Genomic DNA, 21,822 nt, shown 5'->3' with positions numbered 1-21,822 from the left:
GAATTTCTCACTCCTTCATTTTGTGCTGTATTCTCACCACATTTTCTATATACCCCTACTTAATTATGTGTTGTGATTTCATATTTACATCCTCCTCTCTTCTTAGATTGGACAGTGAATGAGGGCCAACCTTTGTCTAATTCTTTTCTTTTGCACCCAATAAAGCCTGGCACATAAAGTATGGGGTATATAAATTCTAGAAAAATGACCAAATCTCCAAATCTGAAAATCCATTATTTTTACAGATTGCAGAGGTTCACTTCTGTCTTGAGATCTGCCAAAATGTTTCATATTCTCTCTGTGTGCCTTACTCTGATTATTTTTATTATAACAAACTACATATTCAGAGAGCAAGAGATAGAAATGAAGTTATATAATTTTTAATTTTATATTTATTTTTATATTTATTATGCTAACTTTTATTATTATATTGTCCCTTTATTCCTTACAACTGCATTACTAAACAATATGAACATGCCACATCCTTTGTTATAGCACTTGCCAAAAGGTGAGGGTCTTCAGTGCCCACTAGTGCAGGCCTCGAGCTGACTCTCATCGAACTGGATTAAGAGCCTCCATGAAGAGCCCCAGCCTCATTCAGGACCCTGAGAGATGTCTTTACAGAAATACAAAGAACAGGCAAACATAATTTCAAGTGAAATCAGAGTTCCTAGCAAAGCATTCTAAAGCATTCCACAGTCTTATCATCTGCTGCCCATATGTTATAAGATTTTAAAGCCCCTTGTCCATTACCAGTAGCTGGTCAATTCCAGGTGCTGCAGAGGAGGGGCATTTGCAGGCCTATAAAGGAAATTTCCTTGCAGGCCTTCCAAGGGGGAAAGTCACTGAGGCTTCAGGAAAGAATGTTCTAAAGATATTTTCATCACATGTCTTTACCTACTAATCCTCAGATTTTTATAAACAATGAAAATTAACATTCTCTATATCCTCTATTTTCTAAAATTAAATATACAATGCAATGTCCTTAGCTTGGTTGCACTCAATATGCCAGAAAATTTGGAAAACTCAGCAGTGGCCACAGGACTGGAAAAGGTCAGTTTTCATTCCAATTCCAAAAAAAGTCAATGCCAAAGAAAGCTCAAACTACCACACAATTGCACTCATCACACACACGAGTAAAGTAAAGCTCAAAATTCTCTAAGCCAGGCTTCAATAGTATGTGAACCATGAACTTCCAGATGCTCAAGCTGGATTTAGAAAAGGCAGAAGAACTAGAGATCAAATTGCCAATATCTGCTGAATCATCAAAAAAGCAAGAGAGTTCCAGAAAAACATCTACTTCTGCTTTATTGACTATGTCAAAGCCTTTGACTATATGGACGACAACAAGCTGAGGAAAATTGGTCAAGAGATGGGAATACCAGACCACCATACCTGCCTCCTGAGAAATCTGTATGCAGGTCAAGATATAACAGTTAAAACAGGACGTGGAACAACAGACTGGTTCCAAGTCAGGAAGGGAGTATGTCAAAGCTGTATATTGTCACCTTGCTTATTTAACTTACATGCAGAGTACATCATACGAAATGCCAGGCTGGATGAAGCACAAGCTTGAATCAAGATTGCCGGGAGAAATATTAATAACCTCAGATATGCAGATAACATCACCCTTATGTCAGAAAGTGAAGAAGAACTAAAGAGCCTCTTGATGAAAGTGAAAGAGGAGAGTGAAAAAGTTGGCTTAAAGCTCAACATTCAGAAAATAAGAGTTCGACTGTAAAGAAATCTGAGAGCTGAAGAATTGATGCTTTTGAACTGTGATGTAGGAGAAGACTCTTGAGAATTCCTTGGACTGCAAGGAGATCCAACCAGTCAATCCTAATGGAAATCAGTCCTGAATATTCTTAGGAAGAACTGATGTTGAAGATGAAACTCCAGGACTTTGGACACCTGATGAGAACAAGTGACTCATTGGAAAAGATCCTGATGCTGGGAAAGACTGAAGGCGGGAGGAGAAGGGGATGACAGAGGATGAGATGGTTGGATGACATCACCAACTCTATGGATATGAATTTGAATAAGTTCTGGGAATTGGTGATGGACAGGGAAGACTGGCATGCCCCGGGGTCGCAAAGAGTCGGACATGACTCAGCGACTAAACTGACTGTTCTTAGCTTACTCTTTGTGACTGGATGCACCATTGGTTTAGGAAGACTTGAGACTGGGCAGCACATGTTGCAGTGACTGCAAGTCCCATGATAGGGAGGGTTGGGGAGAGAAGGACAGGATTGAGGAGATATCAGACAAAGCATGGTTTGGTAGGTAGGGGCAGGGCTCTGAGTCAGTGTGGGTTTCCCACATGCTGAAGTGGTCTGAGCGTTCTTCATCTAGGGGTGATAGGCTCTCAGCTACACCTGAGGAGAGCTTGATGAATACGGGGAATTCAGTACCCGGAGGCACACAGGACTGCCTATGTGTACAAGGCATTTTCTGATAACTCTGCTGTTGATGCAGATTTGTTTTATAATGAAGCTGTTTGCTGTCAATATTTTAATTCATTCAAAAAATTTGCTATCAAGATGGCAGAGTAGGAGGATTTGGGGCTTACCTCTTCTCAAGAACACATCAAAACTACAACTGCATATAGAGGGACTGTCACTGATGTTGACCTGGGAACTAGCAAAACAAGTCTTCTACAATCAGGACTATAAAGAAAGATCCACATGGAGTCTGTGAGGAAGGGAGGAGAAGCAATTTGATTGGGGAAGAAGAAGGGGATATCCCAGACTTGATCCTCCTTGGGGAGTCAGAGGCTCAAACCACATACTAAGAACCTCAGGCTTGAGGTCCATCACCAAGAAGACAAACCACTGTAGCCAGTTTGAAAATCAGTGGGGTTTACTGAAGGATGATACAAAGGAGAGACTCCAGACTTGAGAAGCATGTGCACAGTCTTGCTTACTCCTGGTTACAACACAGAGGCAGCTGATTGGAAACTGCCTGGGGCCCTGGCTGGCTTGCCAGGACTGGCCCTGCATGCCCCTGGGCTTGCACTGGGCCCCTTTTTCAGCCCATCTTGCTCCAGTGCTGCTCTTCCACTAGGGTGGAGGCTGAAGTAGTCACTGCCAGCAGGAATGCCCCTTTGCAGAGTTGGGAAGGGGTAGGGCCAGCTTAGCATGCAGTACTGACCCAGACTCTAACCAAGGCATGCACAAAGGGGGAATAAATAAAACTAAAACAGAAGTGCAGGCCCTAGCCCTCAGATCCCTACTACGACTTCAACAAGGGAGAAACCATCATCACATACATAGGAGAAATCCAACTCCCTAAGGGCTTCTCTTCCACCCACTGGTTCCTGACCCTTTCCCTGGTAGAGCAGTGATAGTCACTGAACCTAGGAGAAGCCCCAGAATGAAACTGACTCTGTCTCTAGCCCCTTCAGCTCCAGCCCTACCTCCAGCCCTGCCTCTCATCAAGGTGGTGACTGCCAGCACTTCTCAGGGGGAAGATGTAGCCTGTGCTCACTTCAGATTCAACTCTCCCACCAAAGTGACTGGGTGCATCCGCACTGCATGGGGATGCTCTCATACAGAGACATGCATTCAAGATTAGGACAGGTAACTGCTTCACGAAGTTACACTAAATGAGAAAATAGGTGAGAATATGTTTCAAATGAAAGAAAAAGGAAAGGACCCTTAAAAAATAAAAAATGAAAAAGAGATAACCTACCTGATGGAGAGTTCAAAGCAATAGTAAGAAGAATGCTAACTGAATTGGGAAAAAGAGCGGATGAACACACTGAAAATATTAACAGAGAACTAGAAATATGAAAAAGAACCAGTCAGAGATGAACAATACAATAACTGAAATTAAAAAAAGAAAAACACCTAGAGGGAATTATCAGCAGATTAGGTACTACAGAAGAATACAGAAACAATCTGGGGGACAGACAACTAGAAATCACCCACTTAGAACAGCAAGAAGAAAAATAAATTAAAAAATAAAAACAGTTTCAGGGGATCTTTTGGATAATACCTAGGTTATCTAATATTGGCATTATAGCCCTTCCAGAAGAAGATTTATATGATAAAATTACAGGTGAAAACTGCCAAAATTTTAGGAAGGAAACATATATCAAGGTACAGAAAGCACAGAGATTTCCAAACAGGATGATTCCAAAGAGACCCACAGCAAGACATATCATAATTAAAATGACAGAAATTAAAGAGAAACTCCTAAAAACAGGCTAGAAGGAAATGACATAATATATTTAATGTACTGAAAGAAAAACCTACAACACAGTATATTCTACTCAGCAAGGTTATTATTTAGAATTGAAGGAGATTCTTCAATTCTAATAATTCTTAATAATTCTACTATACTATATTCTTTTAGTATAGTAGAGAGAGGCAAAAATTCTCTTATAAATTTGCTTCTGCAGGTAACTGTAACCTGGAGTGTATCTTCTGAGAGATAAACATACTCAGACAAGCAAAAACTAAAAAAGTTCAAAGTTTATCAATAGTAAACTGACTTCATGAGAAGTGTTAAAGGGTCTTCTTTAAGTGAAAAAAATCCTACAATAGGAAATGACATCTTTCAAAATGCTTATGTATCAGCCATTCTGAGAAGTTGATTCTGATAGCATTATCTTTAGCTCTACAAACAGTTCTGGTTTCTATATCTTGGTTGTCTCTGAAAAGCAGTCTTTTAACACACATATTGGGGATCTGAGAAAAATCAGATTATAGTTATTTTTCAAAATGTATTTCAGGGAAAATTTTTCCTTCCTAAAGGTTTTATTTAAAAAATTAAAGAAAAGGACTCCATTGTCAAATGAATTTGAATAATTTTATGTGTACCATGTCATTCTCTCGGAGATTCACACAGTTCTCAATTAAAGTACTTAATTTTAATATCATGGAATGTTACATTTCTCAAACCTGTCTGGTTATGGTTCCCTTTTCTTATGTAACTTCTGTTGGCATGACTATTAATAGATGGGACCTACTCTGAAAATTGCTCATCTAGACTCATTAGCCAGAAGGACCCTCCTGAGGTTTTCATCCCCACTCCCATTCTCTGGTAGGGGGGTAGATTACCTCAAATGAAGGTTCTTTATTTCTTCACTCTGATCCCAGGACTGGATCCAACCATAACATTTCTGGCTTCAGTTTGTTTTGATTCAGTCTTGGCTGTTTTGATTCAAAGTGAGATTTGGCATGTCTTCAAAATGAATGCATTTATGGCAGAAAAGTAAAACAACGAACGAACAAATAACCTTCCTATCATCCCTTAACACATTGCCAACCTAATGCAAATTTCTTGCTAGGGAGTGCAAACTTCTTAGGTACAAAGAGAAAAATCACTTTTAGGGTCTTCTCAGGCTTTGAACTAATTTTTAAACACAGGGAGGTTACTTTCAGGAATCTGTTTTTTTTTTTTTTAAGATGAAACAGAGTTTCAATATATACTCAGTATTTTTTTAGCTATTGTAGAGTTTCTAGTGCCCTGGGTCTTATTTTCAGTAACCATGGAAATAAGTGATGGGACCATGAGTGAGTATGTGTATGAGTAGCCAGATGGTATGTCTTTGTACTAAGTAATCCACCTGGAAATAAGACAGCAGTATGCTGGGAACATCTATTATTTCTATCCTGAGTTTGCATTGCATGTATCAAATGGGAGACCAAAAGACTAATGTGTTTGGCTATTAGAGGTTTCATGCTATTGAAATGGCTTGTATTACTAGCACATCTGATTCCCTGAGTATAGTGGAGAGAGGCAGGAATTCTCTTTTGTAAACTTGCTTCTGCAGGTGACAGTAACCTGGCATGTTATTCCATCTGAATGCACCAAGTACATCATAATCTTCTTACAGTCAGATCAGGGTAATATAGTATTAATAAATAACTAACTTTTACAACAGAACACCATCCCTGAGCAGAGGAAGTGTGCTTGGCATCACCCCGTCACTGTGGATCCTTTTCTTTCTCTCTGAGTACTAGGAGGCTCCCTTACCCCCTACTCCCTGTCAGGTGTCATCAGAGGGTGGCAGAATGAGGAGCCCCCAATGGCTAGAGCTGAGTCTTTATGGCTGCCTCAACTGCAGGCTTGCCGTGCCCCACTCCTGCTAGTACAAGCCCTGTCAGGCAGCCTTGTCCTAACAACCACCCTCACTGGATAGCAGGTGCTGCTAACTAACTCCTCCTATTGTTTCCTCAGGCTACAGCTGTTAACCCCGGGGCACTCACTCTTCTAAGTCTTCCTTGGTGGATCAGTGGGAAAGAATCTGCCTTCAATTCAGGAAATACGGGTTTGATTCCTGGCTTGGGAAGATCCCCTGGAGAAGAAAATGGTAACCACTCCAGTATCCTTGCTTGGGAAAATCCCGTGGACAGAGGAGCCTAGTGGGCTACAGTCCATGGGGTCTCAAAGAGTCAAACAGGACTTAGCGACTAAACAACAACAACCCACTCTTCTACACTGATTTCCCCAAATCCTGCATTGATTACCCCAACACAGATGTGTTAAAAACATTTACACTTTCTTGTTTGATGTTGTTATCTCTTTTCTTCCTGCTGCTGCTGCTGCTGCTAAGTCACTTCAGTCGTGTCCGATTCTGTGCGACCCCATAGACGGCAGCCCACCAGGCTCCCCCATCCCTGGGATTCTCCAGGCAAGAACACTGGTGTGGGGTGCCATTTCCTCCTCCAATGCATGAAAGTGAAAAGTGAAAGTGAAGTCATTCAGTCATGTCCGACTCTTTGCGACCTCATGGACTGCAGCCTACCAGGCTCCTCCATCCATGGGATTTTCCAGGCAAGAGTACTGGAGTGGGTTGCCATTGCTTTCTCCACTTTGCTTCCTAGACCATATCATATACAAATGGTCAACATCCTTTTTCTGACACTCTCTCAATTGTTTCCTTTGTTCCTAGTTTCAAAGAGACTTGTGCAATTTCTGGTGTAATTATCTATCACAAAAATATGTCCATGCTTATGTTAGCTTTGACGCATACAGGCATGCATGTATATGTTAGAGAGAAAAGGAGAAGGGAGCAGAGAAAGAGAGAATTCTATATACATATTCATTGTGCGCCATGCGCTGCAGCTGATGTCAAAAGATGTAGAGAGATGTTGACAGGTCAAAGAGAAATTTTTAACAAATCATGACATCTGCATCATGCAAGGTAATTATTAGCATTTCAACCAAATAAATGACACCTTCCTAAATCCAGTGAAAGGATTAGACAGGAAAATGCAAAAGCTATGAGACAGTGATTTGGAGAGCTAAGAATATAAAGGATCACACATGTTCTGTCTTTTTGAAAAAAAAAAAATCAACTGAAAGAAGGAGGAATTCAGCAAATCTTAAGCATCTCCGTTAATTTGATATGCATGTATAATCTCTAGGAAATGAGCAAAATGACAAATGAAACCACTGAGCATAAGTTTTGCTTCATATGACATAGTTTAGAGAATATGAGCTCTCTAGCCAGGTCAGCAAAAGTGTCTGGAATGTTCCAGAGGTTTGGATGTGTTCTCAGCAGCATACAAGTTCAGACAGCACACATTCTAAATGAACTTTTACATATTTAATGGGCACAGAGAAGATAAGGAAAAATATGGAAAGAGTTCCTGTTGGTCAATTCAACTGAGAGTGAGGAAATAGGCCTTTAAATGAACAATTGACATTGGTTTGCTGTCTCCAGCTAAGCAGTCTTCAGATCGTCAGCGCCTTGTGTTCTAGGTCACTGCAAAGGATCTGATGTTCTTTCTTTGCAGCACTAGAAAGATGATAGGATAACTTGTCCCCCTTCTTGACTCTGAGCTCCTTGAAAACATTCTCCATGTACGTCACAGTTTTTGACTTACTAGTGAAAAATGACATGCATGGAGATGCGTTGAACTGATGAATGCATACATGATTTCTTGTGCCAGGGTATTCAGATCAGTGGTTTAAGATGTGAAGTGAGGTATTAGTAGTAATCCAGAGTATTCCACAAATGGGTTCCTCATAGCGTAGATGTGTGAAGCCCATGGTAAAATCTACCCAATCATTCCATGAATTGATCATTTGTTGGCCTTGAGGTATTGCATGACTATTGACTCATCCAGGGTTATCTTATGGCTCTCAATTATTCTGGCCTTCCATCATTTCCCAGCAGTGACTGAAAGGAGGTAAAGGGCCATAGCTTAAGTGAAGGCACTGGAGTAAAAGTGACTTTTAGACTTGGCATCAGTCATACCACTCATAAGTTAAGTGACGTAACTTAAAGAAGACGTGAAGCTAAAGACCTCAGGGCTGATTATGTCTCCCAAGGGAAAGTTAGATTTCTATATGACAAGCATCAAACTCTTGACCTAGCACTTACTATTATCCTAGATTCTGAAGAATATACACAGCAGGTAATTGCATGCTTTATATCTATCATGTGCTCATCATTCTTCTTGCCAAGTCAGCTGTGCTGGCATTTGTGACCCTCCAGGCCTCTGTCAGTCCCTTTAGCTGAGGACTGAGTCTAGAATGAATGCCACATGCTCTCCTGCCTCTGCCTCCTCAACATGGGCTCCACCCTGATTTCCACTTATTCACCCAAACACCTCCTCTGCTGATGATACTGTGTACAAGGTAGCCTAGTTTCTCAAAAGGCACCATCATTAGAACTACTGACCCACATACTCCTAAGAGAATATTAGTATTGATTTCATAATGTTCTGTAGCCTCAGGTCTCACTCCACATCCAACCTTGTGGTCCTTAGAGGTCTTTCCAGCTTCCCCAAGTCTCCCAATTGCACCCTATAGAGACTGTGGTCAGAACAACATCTCTCTCCTCTCAGTCAATCACTTACTTTAACATTCTAACTGAAAATGATTTTTTCCTTAAGGATATTGTTTTAGCTTTGGCCATCTGAAGTGTAGCCACTTTTTCCACACTCCTTTACCCCCAAGACTAGAAGTGGAAAATCTGTCTTCTTGTTCCTTATTATGACTTCATGGCTACCATTCTTCTTCTTCACTAACCACTTCCCCCAAATTTGAAGCTCATTATGTAAAATCTACTGTTCATAACTAAAGTGCTCCCTATTATTCCTGAAAAAGTGTAGTATCTGGCTTCCTGCTTTTTCTCCATCAGTTCTGTCACCATATTGGTGATTTCAACATTCATGTGGACCAACACACCCTACATCCAGGCTCCCCTTCATTCCTACATCTTCCTACCGATGCTCTTTTCTATCAAGTCACCTCAGAAGCTCACTCCCATGGTTAAATTCTAGAATTGATCATTGTCAACAACAGCATTTCCTTCAAAGTCTTAATTGTGAGCATCTTATTCCCTCACCACCACCTCTTGGTATCCCAACCGATTTTCTCTAGTTCAACCATGGAGCCCTTCAGGCTATTAACTATCATATCATATCTCCATTTTCTTGATCTTGTACCCACTTCCCTCCTTTCCTGGTTTAAATGTCCCTGTCTCACACAATAATTATTCCTTGTAGATAATTTCACTATTCTTGTCCATTTCTCCCAATAGTATACCTGTTCTTGAAACCTAAAGTGAAAGTGAAAGTGAAGTCGCTCAGTCGTGTCTGACTCTTTGCGACCCCATGGACTGTAGCCCACCAGGCTCCTCCGTCCATGGGATTCTCCAGGCAAGAATACTGGAGTGGGTTGCCATTTCCTTCTCCAGGGGATCTTCCCAACCCAGGGATCGAACCCAGGTCTCCCGCATTGCAGGCAGACGCTTTAACCTCTGAGGCACCAGGGAAGTATACCTGTTCTTGAAACCTAAGCTGTGGTTAAACAATCTGCTTAATTAGTGGCAAAATGCAAGCAGTTGAACATGACCAGAGCAGAGCACACAACCATGATATTTTGCAGTATTTTCACTGTGTTCTCTCCAAAGTCAGGTGGACTCTTCAACCTGTCTAGCCAGGTTGCCAGGAATCTGTCATCAGTCTTTTCTCTCTCTTTCTGAGACAACTTATTCTTCCCGCTCCCCAAATCTCCAAAACTCCCCTCCCTACTGCCTCTAAGCTTGCTTCTTTCATCTTTAAAAAATTGTGATCACATCTATCTTTGGGCACAAAAATATGCTATAATATGTTCTATCAAATAAACTAATAAATAGGAATCCCTGAAGACCCCAATACTCTTGCTATGCTTCCAGCTACTTTTCTAGGCCAGAATACTGGAGGGGGTAGACTTTCCTTTTCCAGGGGATCTGTCCAACTCAGGAGTAGAAGCAGGATCTCCTGCATTACAGGTGGATTCTTTACCAACTGAGCTATGAGGGAAGCCCATAATACATCCCTTCAAATAAATTAATAAATAGGGATCCCTGAAGTTCCCAATACTCTTTCTATTCTTCCAGCTACTTTTCCATTAATCAACTCATGATTATAAAAAATAAAATTGAAAAACTTGTCCTGTATTAAACTCAATGCAATTAGTCTTATTTATTTATTTTTAAATCAAATTTCCCAGGTGGCGCAGTGGGTGCAAGTGACATGGGTTTGATCCCTGGGTTGGGAAGATCCCCTGAAGGAGGAAATGGCAATACACTCCAGTATTCCTGCCCTTAAAACTGTATGGACAGAGGAGCCTGGCAAGCTACAGCCCATAGGGTCACAAAGAGTCTGCCACAACTGAGCACACACAAATGAAAAACCTTTTTAAAATTACCATCATATAAGAATTGATTTTGTTAAGTTCACAATCTGGTCTTCACATTGTGGATTCTCTAAACAAAATAAGAATCTTTAAGTACTTTTCAGTTCAGTTCAGTCGCTCAGTCGTGTCTGACTCTTTGCGACCCCATGAATCACAGCATGCCAGGCCTCCCCGTCCATCACCATCTCCCAGAGTTCACTCAAACTCACGTCCATCGAGTCAATGATGCCATCCAGTCATCTCATCCTCTGTCGTCCCTTTCTCCTTCTGCCCCCAATCTGTCCCAGGATCAGAGTCTTTTCCAATGAGTCAACTCTTCGCATGAGGTGGCCAAAGTACTGGAGTTTCAGCTTTAGCATCATTACTTCCACAGAAATCCCAGGGCTGATCTCCTTCAGAATGAACTGGTTAGATCTCCTTGCAGTCCAAGGGACTCCCAAGAGTCTTCTCCAACACCACAGTTCAAAAGCATCAATTCTTCGGCACTCAGCCTTCTTCACAGTCCAACTCTTACATCCATACATGACCACAGGAAAAACCATAGCCTTGACTAGACGAAACTTTATTGGCAAGGTAATGTCTCTGCTTTTGAATATGCTATCTAGGTTGGTCATAACTTTCCTTCCAAGGAGTAAATGTCTTTTAATTTCATGGCTGCAGTCACCATCTGCAGTGATTTTGGAGCCCCTCAAAATAAAGTCTGACACTGTTTCCACTGTTTCTCCATCTATTTCCCATGAAGTGATGGGACCGGATGCCATGATCTTCGTTTTCTGAACGTTGAGCTTTAAGCCAACTTTTTCACTCTCCTCTTTTACTTTCATCAAGAGGCTTTTTAGTTCCTCTTCACTTTCTGCCATAAGGGTGGTGTCATATGCATATCTGAGGTTATTGATATTTCTCCCGGCAATCTTGATTCCAGCTTGTGTTTCTTTCAGCCCAGCGTTTCTCATGATGTACTCTGCATATAGGTTAAATAAGCAGGGTGACAATATACAGCCTTGATGTACTCCTTTTCCTATTTGGAACCAGTCTGTTGTTCCATGTCCAGTTCTAACTGCTGCTTCCTGACCTGCATACAGATTTCTCAAGAGGCAGATCAGGTGGTCTGGTAATCCCATTTCTTTCAGAATTTTCCACAGTTTATTGTGATCCACACAGTCAAAGGCTTTGGCATAGTCAATAAAGCAGAAATAGATGTTTTTCTGGAACTCTCTTGCTTTTTCCATGATCCAGTGGATGTTGGCAATTTGATCTCTGGTTCCTCTGCCTTTTCTAAAACCAGCTTGAACATCAGGAAGTTCACTAAATCTCCTGTTCCTATATGTCTTATTACTGCATAATATTTTAATTTTACTTCTTTTTTAAGAAGAGAAAATTCTAGCTATTACTTTTCTTAATTGTAACAATCTCATTAGATTTTACAAGCAGTTTTACAGTTGTTTTGCTTACTAGTATTTCTTCTGTCTCTCTAGATATTTCCCACCCTATTTTAAGAAAATAGTTCTGAATGGTAAATTACTTTGCATTTTTGAAAATGTCTGTGTTTTAACCCTATTATTGAACGATAACTCAGCTTGGTATAGATTTGATGCTCTCCACTGCGTTTCTGGGTGATTCCTGAAAGAAATCCCTAAAATAAGCTGCTTGGATTTCTGCATGTGTGGCCATGTGTGTGCTTAGTTTCTCAGTCATATCCAACTCTTTGTGACTGCATAGAATAGCCCACCAGGCTCCTCTGTTCACAGGATTTTCTAGGCAAGAATACTGGAGTGGATAGCCATTCACTTCTCCAAGAGATCTTCCCTACCCAGGGATCGAACCCAAGTCCCCTGCATTGCAAGAGGATTCTTTAATGCATCTGAGCCACCAGAAAAGGCCCTGAATCCTGCATAGAGCCTCACAATAGGGAAACTGGATTTTCTTAATCCTGAGCCCTGAGATTTTCTTTCAGACATGAAGTTGGTGAGCCAGTCTGCCTTTTGCAAGCACTGAAAATCAAACTAACCCTTTTGCTACATATATTACCTCACTTACTTCTGGGTCTATGAAAGAAATCCTTTCAAATTTCCTTCTGGACCTGTCTCCAGATTACAGTTGAATTCCCAGTTATTGTCTGGTTCATTTGATGTGGATTTGCCTATTACAATACTTTTACACTAAGGTGAGGGGGGCAATTATCAAATCAAAGTCAAGTAAGAGGTAATGAAGATTTGTCAGATGGGGGTGGGGCTTAAAGAAATGGAAGCTACTTCCCAATTTTGTCCAGCTTTTCTAGTGTTCTCCATCCTTTCCAAGATTGGACTTGTACATGCTGAGTCGTGTCTGACTCCTTTCAACTTTTTGTGGACCATAGCCCGCTAGGCTCCTCTGTCCATGGGATTTTCCAGGCAAAAATAATGGAGTGGGTTGCCATTTCCTCCTCCAGGGGATCTTCCTGACCCAGGGATTGAACCTGTGAGGAGGGGCCTCTCAGGATTCCTTGGGTGGTTGATACCAAGGGTGGTTGTTGTTTAGTCGCTAAGTCATGTCCAATTCTTTGTGACCCCACGAACTGCAGCGGGCCAGGCTTCCCTGGCCATCTCACGGAGTGTGCTCAAAGTTAATACCAAGGGTTAAGTTCTGATAAACAGCATAATTCTAGCTAGTACCTCAGACACAGAGCAGGAAAGTACAAGAGGATGTACCAAGTTCAGTGGGTTTGGCCCCCATGCCCTGAGAAAAGCTCCATCACTGTCTCATTACAATAGGTGAAGAGGGACTTGAGACATGAGCGTCCTTGCTGCCAGCATTGTGGTGGTTTGTCAGGGTGTGGACCACCATTCTCATAACCCACATAACTAGTAAGCTGTGAGCTATAAAAAACAGTCCATAGAAAGAGCAACCGAGTTTCTTGTCAAATCTGGAAGACTCCTACTGATTAATCTGAAAGCTTTTTCTTGTTGCAGCTATGTGTAGGGGTTCAAAAATAGAACATATTCAGTTTTACATTGTTCAGACTACACAAAAAAATTCCTTTTAAGAATGTCTTTAAGTGTGCATTTTGGAGCAAACAATAAATGGCATATAAAAAGTATAATGTTTCCCAGGAAATCAAAGTTGACATATTTGTTATCAGTTGCTATTTACATCAGGTTAGACGTCTATTTCTCTTTATTTGTGATTATATAACAACTCATGACCTAGTTCTCTCATTCTTTTTTTTTTTTCATTCTGTCTTAATTCTAGAGGTCTATATAAGAGATGCACCCCCCTCCCCCATATGATCAAGGCCCTTGACTGGTGTGGCCTTCTTATATAGCTGGGGCCATGCCAGGCCACAGAGTACCTGGGTTTGTTAATTCTTCAGGACTGATTGTCTGGAAATGCTAACGTCTTTCAAATCTATACCTATATATCAGATAGGACCTGTGCTAAGTGCTTTCTGCAGTCATAACTCACATGGAGAAGTGAACTGTGTACAAATCTGTGTAATCTTGCTCATACACAACCTAATAGGTGCACTTTGCTAACGTAGATTAAAGAACACAGAGGCCACTCATCTCAAAAGAAGGCCTGTGGAAGTAGATGCTTCTTTAGGCTTCTGCATCTAATAGAAAGATGGGTTGAGTTCAGAATGTTGAAGAATAGAGGGCACATTTGGGAGCAGTGAGGAGGTCAGTGTCACTGGGGAACTTCCGGAGGAGAGAATGTGTGATTTTGTGGCAAATCCAGAGGGATGGAGTTGATGAGAAAGTCTGGAAATCCAGGGAGAGGCAAAGGTTTGGTAGGATTTCATTCATGAGGATATTCAGGATGTGGTTTCAGAAGGAAAGAGTTTTGAGTACCATGTAATAAGAAGGCTGGAGGAGGAGGTGGGATGGGAAGGCCAGAAGAATGGATGGAGTAGTGCCCCTCCCCCAGTGCCTCCTTGTTCATGATACCCTGGCCACCATCCTTCGTGGCCTCAGCCTGGGGTTGTTGGCTCATGCAGCAGTGGTACAGCCTCTTCTCCTCCCACTCACCACTTCCTTCCCAGAATCACACCTCCCACTATCAGGCCACCATGTCTTAAAGAAGACCTGCAATCCCTTCTCACTCTGTTGCTTCCTAGTCTTCCAGCTCGCTTATCCTAATTAACTCCACTAGCAGTTCTTAAGCCTCATTTGGATTTCCGATGTATGGACTTACTGAAACCATGTAACCCAGTTTGGGACTTGAACCCATCGCCTTTTAACTAAGATCACACACACTTGGTTTCAGGACTTAATGAAACTCAGGTTCTCGATGTCCCATTGCAGAAAGAATTCAATGAGAGATTAAGTGATAGGTAAGCAGATTTATTTAGAAACACTCTCCACAGGCAGAGTGTTGGCTATCTCAGAAGGTGAGAGCAACCTCAAAATATGGTGTGGTTAGTTTTTATGAGTTGGATAAATTCATAGACTGATGAATGCAATGGTTATTCCAGCAATTTGGGGGAAGAGGTAGGAGTTTCTAGGAACTGGGTCACTGACCACTTTTTGATCCTTGATATTTGGCCTCAGAACTGTCGTGTCGCTGGTGGGTGTGCCCTTTAGTTTGTTGATGTGCTAAGTTGAGCTTATTCTAAGGCTAAAGGTCTAGTGGAAGTCCGCTGGTCTGCCATCTTGCACCTATTTGGTTCTAATCAGTTTATGTTGTGTCCTCAGGCTATGTCATTCTTTTTTATTTTATTTTTTAATTCGGGGAAAATCACTTTACAATGTTGTGTTGGTTTCTGCCATACAGCAACATGAATCAATCGTAACTATACATATGTCCCCTCCTTCTTGAGCCTTCCTCCCTCCCCTCATCCGACCCTTCTAGGTCATCATAGAGTGCCAGGCTTGGCTCCCTGTGTTATACAGCAATTTCTCACCAGCTATTTATTTTACACGTGGTAGTGTATATATGTCAATTCTATTTTCTCTGTTTGTCCCACTAACTCCTTCTCCAACTGTGTCCACAGTCCATTCTCAACTACATCACCTGCATTCCTTTTCTGAAAATAAGTTCATGGATATCCTTTCCCTAGATTCCACATATATGTGCTAACATGCAATATTTGTTTTTCTCTTTTTGACTTACTTCACTCTGTATAACAGGACCTTGTTTCATGCATCTCACTACAGCTGACTCAAGTTCATTGTTTTTTATGGCCGAGTAATATTCCATTGTATATATGTACTTTATTAACCCACTTGTAGATAGACAACTACAAAATGTTGCTTCCATGTCCTGGCTATTGTGAATACTGCTGCAATGAACACTGGGGTACATGTGTATGTAATTCTTTTAAATCTTGTGTCCTGCCCCTCTTCCTTCTTGTTTCAATTCCACTTTCTTTATCATCCACAAGACCCCACCAAAATATTCATCATTTCAATCACTTCTGAATAACACCTTGAATTCAGTTCCTCCACTCTTCTGTGTACTGGTTGATGGTCAAGTTGTTCCAGACATTCATCCAATTAATCTGGGCTTGTGAGAAAAACCAAACCACTTTTAAATTCTTGACTGCAAATTTCAAGTGAGTTCTCAGACTACTGAGCCATTCTTTGGCAAACCCTAGTATATGTGCTCTGCTGCTTTTATTTATTTATTTTTTAAACTTTAAAATATTTACAGTTATTTTAAGAATAATTTAATTCAACAATAAAAGAAGAGTTTATTTATTACATTACCTAATAGCTCAAGTGGAGAGTTTCACAGAACATGGAGATCTTCACAGAACATGGTCTTGTTCCACATACATTTGAGAAATTAACTGATTTATAAAACACGTTCCTCAAGTCTTCACTTCTCCCATTTCTTTCAATATACAGCATCTTATCAGAATACTCAAGCTATCGATGTCTTTTAATTTATACTTGAAGTAATTTGAGTATAAGACCCTTTACTGCCCAGTTTTTCTAAGGCAAATTTATAAAACTAATCTTTTTTAAATTATCTATACTTTAAAGCGTAGTATTATAAATACTTCCTAAATGTAGCATTTTATTTGACTATGATTTTTAGTGAGTTGTGTTTCTTCTTTGATTTTATTTTTTTAACACTCACCTTAACCCTGATGAGATACAAAAAAGATAGCATACTACTCCTCTCCAAAAAGTGTTATAACCGAAAACTCTAAAGATACTGCTCAATTCAGGGTGACAGCAAAAATTCTGTTCCAAAAATGGATTCAGTAAGGTTTCTTTATACAAAAAGGAGAGTGAAAACGTTGCTCAAAAATTCAAGAGTTTCCAATTTATCTTACCCAGGAAATACAAACTCTTCAATGAATCTTCTATATCTTGTCTTGAACCTGCTCTCTGCTCCAAACCAACTGCTTATTTCTCCTCAAACATATTCTACATTTTTAAACTTTTGCTTTATATATTTTGAATGTTCACTCCCTCCAAAATTCTCTTATTCTTTAGCCTGCCTTTAAAAATTCCATTCTTTCTTCATGCCCATCTCAAAAACCACCTTTGCATAAAATCTTTATAGATCCTACACATTCCAATGATCATTCATGGCACTTTATTAATGTATCTCCCATGGTAGAGTTTATTCTGCAGTTATATAGTTACTTGTGAATTTATTGTAATAATGATAACAGGAACACCAGCCACAAGAGTTGAGACTTAATGAAAGCTTACTATATGCTAGGAATTAACGTTAGTAAAGTAATGCTCAAAATTCTCCAAGCCAGACTTCAGCAATACGTGAACCGTGAACTTCCTGATGTTCAAGCTGGTTTTAGAAAAGGCAGAGGAACCAGAGATCAAATTGCTAACATCTGCTGGATCATCAAAAAAGCAAGAGAGTTTCATAAAAACATCTATTTCTGCTTTATTGACTTATGCCAAAGCCTTTGACTGTGTGGATCACAATAAACTGTGGAAAATTCTGAAAGAGATGGGAATACCAGACCACCTGATCTGCCTCTTGAGAAACCTGTATACAGGTCAGGAAGCAACAGTTAGAACTGGACATGGAACAACAGACTGGTTCCAAATAGGAAAAGGAGTATGTCAAGGCTGTATATTATCACCGTGCTTATTTAACTTATATGCAGAGTACATCATGAGAAACGCTGGGCTGGAAGAAGCACAAGCTGGAATCAAGATTGCCGGGAGAAATATCAATCACCTCAGATATGCAGATGACACCACCCTTATGGTAGAAAGTGAAGAGGAACTAAAAAGCTTCTTGATGAAAGTGAAAGTGGAGAGTGAAAAAGTTGGCTTAAAGCTCAACATTCAAAAAATGAAGATCATGGCATCCGGTCCCATCACTTCATGGGAAATAGATGGATAAACAGTGGAAACAGTGTCAGACTTTATTTTTTTGGGCTCCAAAATCACTGCAGATGGTGACTTGCAGCCATGAAATTAAAAGACATTTACTCCTTGGAAGGAAAGTTATGACCAACCTAGATAGCATATTCAAAAGCAGAGACATTACTTTGCCAACAAAGCTCCGTCTAGTCAAGGCTATGGTTTTTCCTGTGGTCATGTATGGATGTGAGAGTTGGACTGTGAAGAAGGCTGAGTGCCGAAGAATTGATGCTTTTGAACTGTGGTGTTGGAGAAGACTCTTGAGAATCCCTTGGACTGCAAGGAGATCTAACCAGTCCATTCAGAAGGAGATCAGCTCTGGGATTTCTTTGGAAGGAAAGATGCTAAAGCTGAAACTCCAGTACTTTGGCCACCTCATGCGAAGAGTTAACTCATTGGAAAAGACTCTGATGCTGGGAGGGATTGGGGGCAGGAGGAGAAGGGGACAACAGAGGATGAGATGGCTGGATGGTATCACTGACTCGATGGACGTGAGTCTGAGTGAACTCCGGGAGTTGGTGATTGACAGGGAGGCCTGGCGTGCTGCAGTTCATGGGGTCGCAAAGAGTCAGACACGACTGAGTGACTGAACTGAACTGAACTGACTGATTTCTATTTTATAGATGAGAACTGAGGTTTTTAATGAATGAGTAACCTGCCATATCCAGGTCTGATTGATTCCAGAGGCTCAGTGAGCTCTTAACCACTCATTACAAAGTCATTTCCCACAGGTTATATGTTTTTCCTTACTTCTGCATTTCTGCAATGTGGAGAGCAGTAGCTTTCAAATAACAGAACTCAGTAAATAATTTATTACACTAAACTAGACTACAGTTAGAAAGGACAACTACTTTTACAATTCATTCCAATAGGGTATCCAAACACTTCCATTCTAACAGAACAATATTCTCAAAGTTTATACTAACACCACTAATCAGGATTTAAGATTAAACAAATTTAATGTGAACATGAGGGAAAATAGCCTATCTATTGAAAATATGTGCATTTTTATCCTTAATATGTCTATATACAGTCTTTTTTATAGAAGAAAAGGATATGTATTTCAATCATTCTATATATATATATATGTATGTATACACACATGTGTGCAAACACATGCACAGATGCATGCACATATAAAACTGTCTGGACATGATAAAACACAAAATAAATTTATAAGCAGTGAAAAAATAATACAGAAATAAATTAAGACATTACATACCTAAGAGGACAACAAACCTGATTTTGGGATTGTATCTTATCTCCATGTGGATGTGCTCCTCTGATTGATATACAGAGCAGGATCTTGCTGAATGGACCCACTAGAGTAGGCAACTATTTACCAATCCAGTCATATTCATAATCAAACATATATCCTTTTCCATCAAACAAGTCAGTAAAAAGGCTTCTTAGGTAGTCATAATCTGGTTTTTCAAAAAAATCTAGCCTTCTTACATAACAAAGATACATTTCCATTTCTTCTGGAAAATTTTCACATTACACTTCTATTGGTGTGGCTCGTTTCGTATCTCCAATTTTCTGATATCGCTCTTTTAATGTGTCAGCTTTTAAACCTTGCCAAGGAAGACTGCCTCTCAGAAAATACATGAACATGTGACCTAAAGCTTCTAAGTCATCTCTTCTACTTTGTTCTTTCCCTAAATGTATGTTTGTGCTCATATATATAGCTGTTCCTATAAGGCTCTTGTGCTCTTTGTATGGTATGTGTTTCTTTGTCTCTGGATCAGTATATTCCTTTGCCAAACCAAAATCTATAATATGAATAACTTGCTGGGTTTTGTTTCCCAGACAGCCTATTAAACAGTTCTCAGGTTTTACATCTCTGTATATCAAGTTCTTTGAATGGACATATTGCATGTGAGAAATCAGTTAGATAGCTATCATGAGAACCGTTTTAAGAGAAAATGTTCTGTCACACAAATCAAACAAATCTTGCAAAATAGGTCCCAGCAGTTCTATCACCATAGTGCTGTATTTACTACAAGGGCCAAAATAATAAACTTGAGGTATACCATCTCCAGATCCTAACTGCTTGTAGAAATTGGAATACAGTCAAATGTAGCTGTGATGCTCTGGATTTCATGAGCTCCAATTTAATGGCCATATATTCATTTGTATACAAATTTTTCCCTAATTGTAGTTCTCCAAAATTCCCACATCCAGTTTTTTTTCCCCAACTCTAAAGTTAGATCCAACCATTAAAATTCCAGAGGACGAAGAACCAGTTCCTTGAGTGTTAATGCTGTGCTGCTTTTGAAGTGACTTTCCATACCTCTAGGTTTCTGAGTTCTCAGACATCACCTTCACCTGCCCCTCCTCATTTTAGGCTCATGATCTTGCCTTTTTACCTACAAGTAACTCCCTCAACTCACTTGTCTTTTGGCTGCTCTAACCCTCAACTTCTCCTAAGAGGCTTTTCTCAAGCAATTGCTTCCTTTTCCCCCCACATTATCAATTTACCTTCCTCTGCTGGTTAGATATCATCCATCTTAACAACAAACTCTCTCTTAACCTTCCTTTCTCTGCAGTTGCTGCCAACTATCTGGTGTCTTTACCTGCATGCTGGGGGCATCTGGGGAAAAAAAAAACAAAAAACCAGAACTCTGATTTTCACCTCTCCTCACCTTTTCCTTTCCCAACCTTCTCATCTCGGCCTTCCCATCCACATCATCATACACCTCCTGGACTAAATCAGAAGCTTGACATCACCTGTGTTTCCTACATTTGCCTCAGCCACCATCCATTTCATCAGTATGTCTTCTCAATTCTCTGTCCAAATTATGTCCCAATTCTTCCACATTGTCTCTATTTTCACATTCACATCCAAGTCAACAGTGCCTCTTGGACTGTAGCAATTAGTGTTTCCACTTCTCTCTCTGCTTTTTCTGTTGCTTCTTACCCTTTCATTCAAAACACTGCAACTAGGGAAAGGTATGTTAAGGATCAAGTGACTGGTGTGGATAAGGTGTACAGAATGGGTATACATAGGCCAGGTGAATGCAGACACATGAAAATGTAACTTTTTGTGCTCTCATTTGTTCTACTTGCCTTTCAAATCTTTCTAGCATGAGACTGGGGTAGAAATAGAAGGAGGGATACTCTCACTTCATGGAGCATTATCCTTGGTGGAAACATTTTGGATCCATCTTTGCTCAATTCAGTTCAGTTCAGTTCAGTCCAGTCACTCAGACATGTACGACTTTTTGCGACCCCATGAACTGCAGCACACGAGGCCTCCCTATCCATTACCAATTCCCTGAGTCCACCCAAACCCATGTCCATTGTGTTGGCGATGCCCATCCAACCATTTCATCCTCTGTCATTCCCTTCTCCTCCTGCCCTCAATCTTTCCCAGCATCAGGGTCTTTTCAAAAGAGTCAGCTCTCCACATCAGGTGGCCAGGTATTGGAGTTTCAGCTTCAATGTCAGTCCCTCCAATGAACACCCAGGACTGACCTCGTTTAGGATGGACTGGTTGGATCTCTTTGCAGTCCAAGGGACTCTCAGAAGTCTTCTCCAACACCACAGTTCAAAAGCATCAATTCTTCTGTGCTCAGCTTTTTTTTTTTTAATAGTATAACTCTCACATCCATGATTACTGGAAAAACCATAGCCTTGACTAGATGGACCTTTGTTGACAAAGTAATGTCTGCTTTTTAATATGCTGTCTAGGTTGGTCATAACTTTCCTTCCAAGGAGCAAGTGTCTTTAATTTCATGGCTGCAGTCACCATCTTCAGTGATTTTGGAGCCCAGAAAAATAAATCAGCTACTGTTTCCATCATTTTCCCATCTATTTGCCTTGAAGTGATGGGACCAGTGCCATGCTCTTCCTT

General features: G+C 40.4%; 1 pseudogene; it reads right to left on the bottom strand.

Annotated features, from left to right (window-relative positions):
* LOC147367626 (casein kinase I pseudogene) overlaps window positions 1-20,288 on the bottom strand; it is a 31,523-nt pseudogene extending 11,235 nt beyond the window's left edge.
* Window positions 20,289-21,822: the final 1,534 nt, after the last annotated feature.

Source organism: Bos grunniens, chromosome 8, assembly GCF_055505025.1.
Source record: "Bos grunniens cultivar Pamir isolate PY7600 chromosome 8, Bosgru_T2T1.0, whole genome shotgun sequence".
Lineage (NCBI taxonomy): Eukaryota > Metazoa > Chordata > Mammalia > Artiodactyla > Bovidae > Bos > Bos grunniens.
The sequence above is the reverse complement of the archived record's forward strand: the minus strand, read 5'-3'. Positions and strand labels throughout refer to the sequence as shown.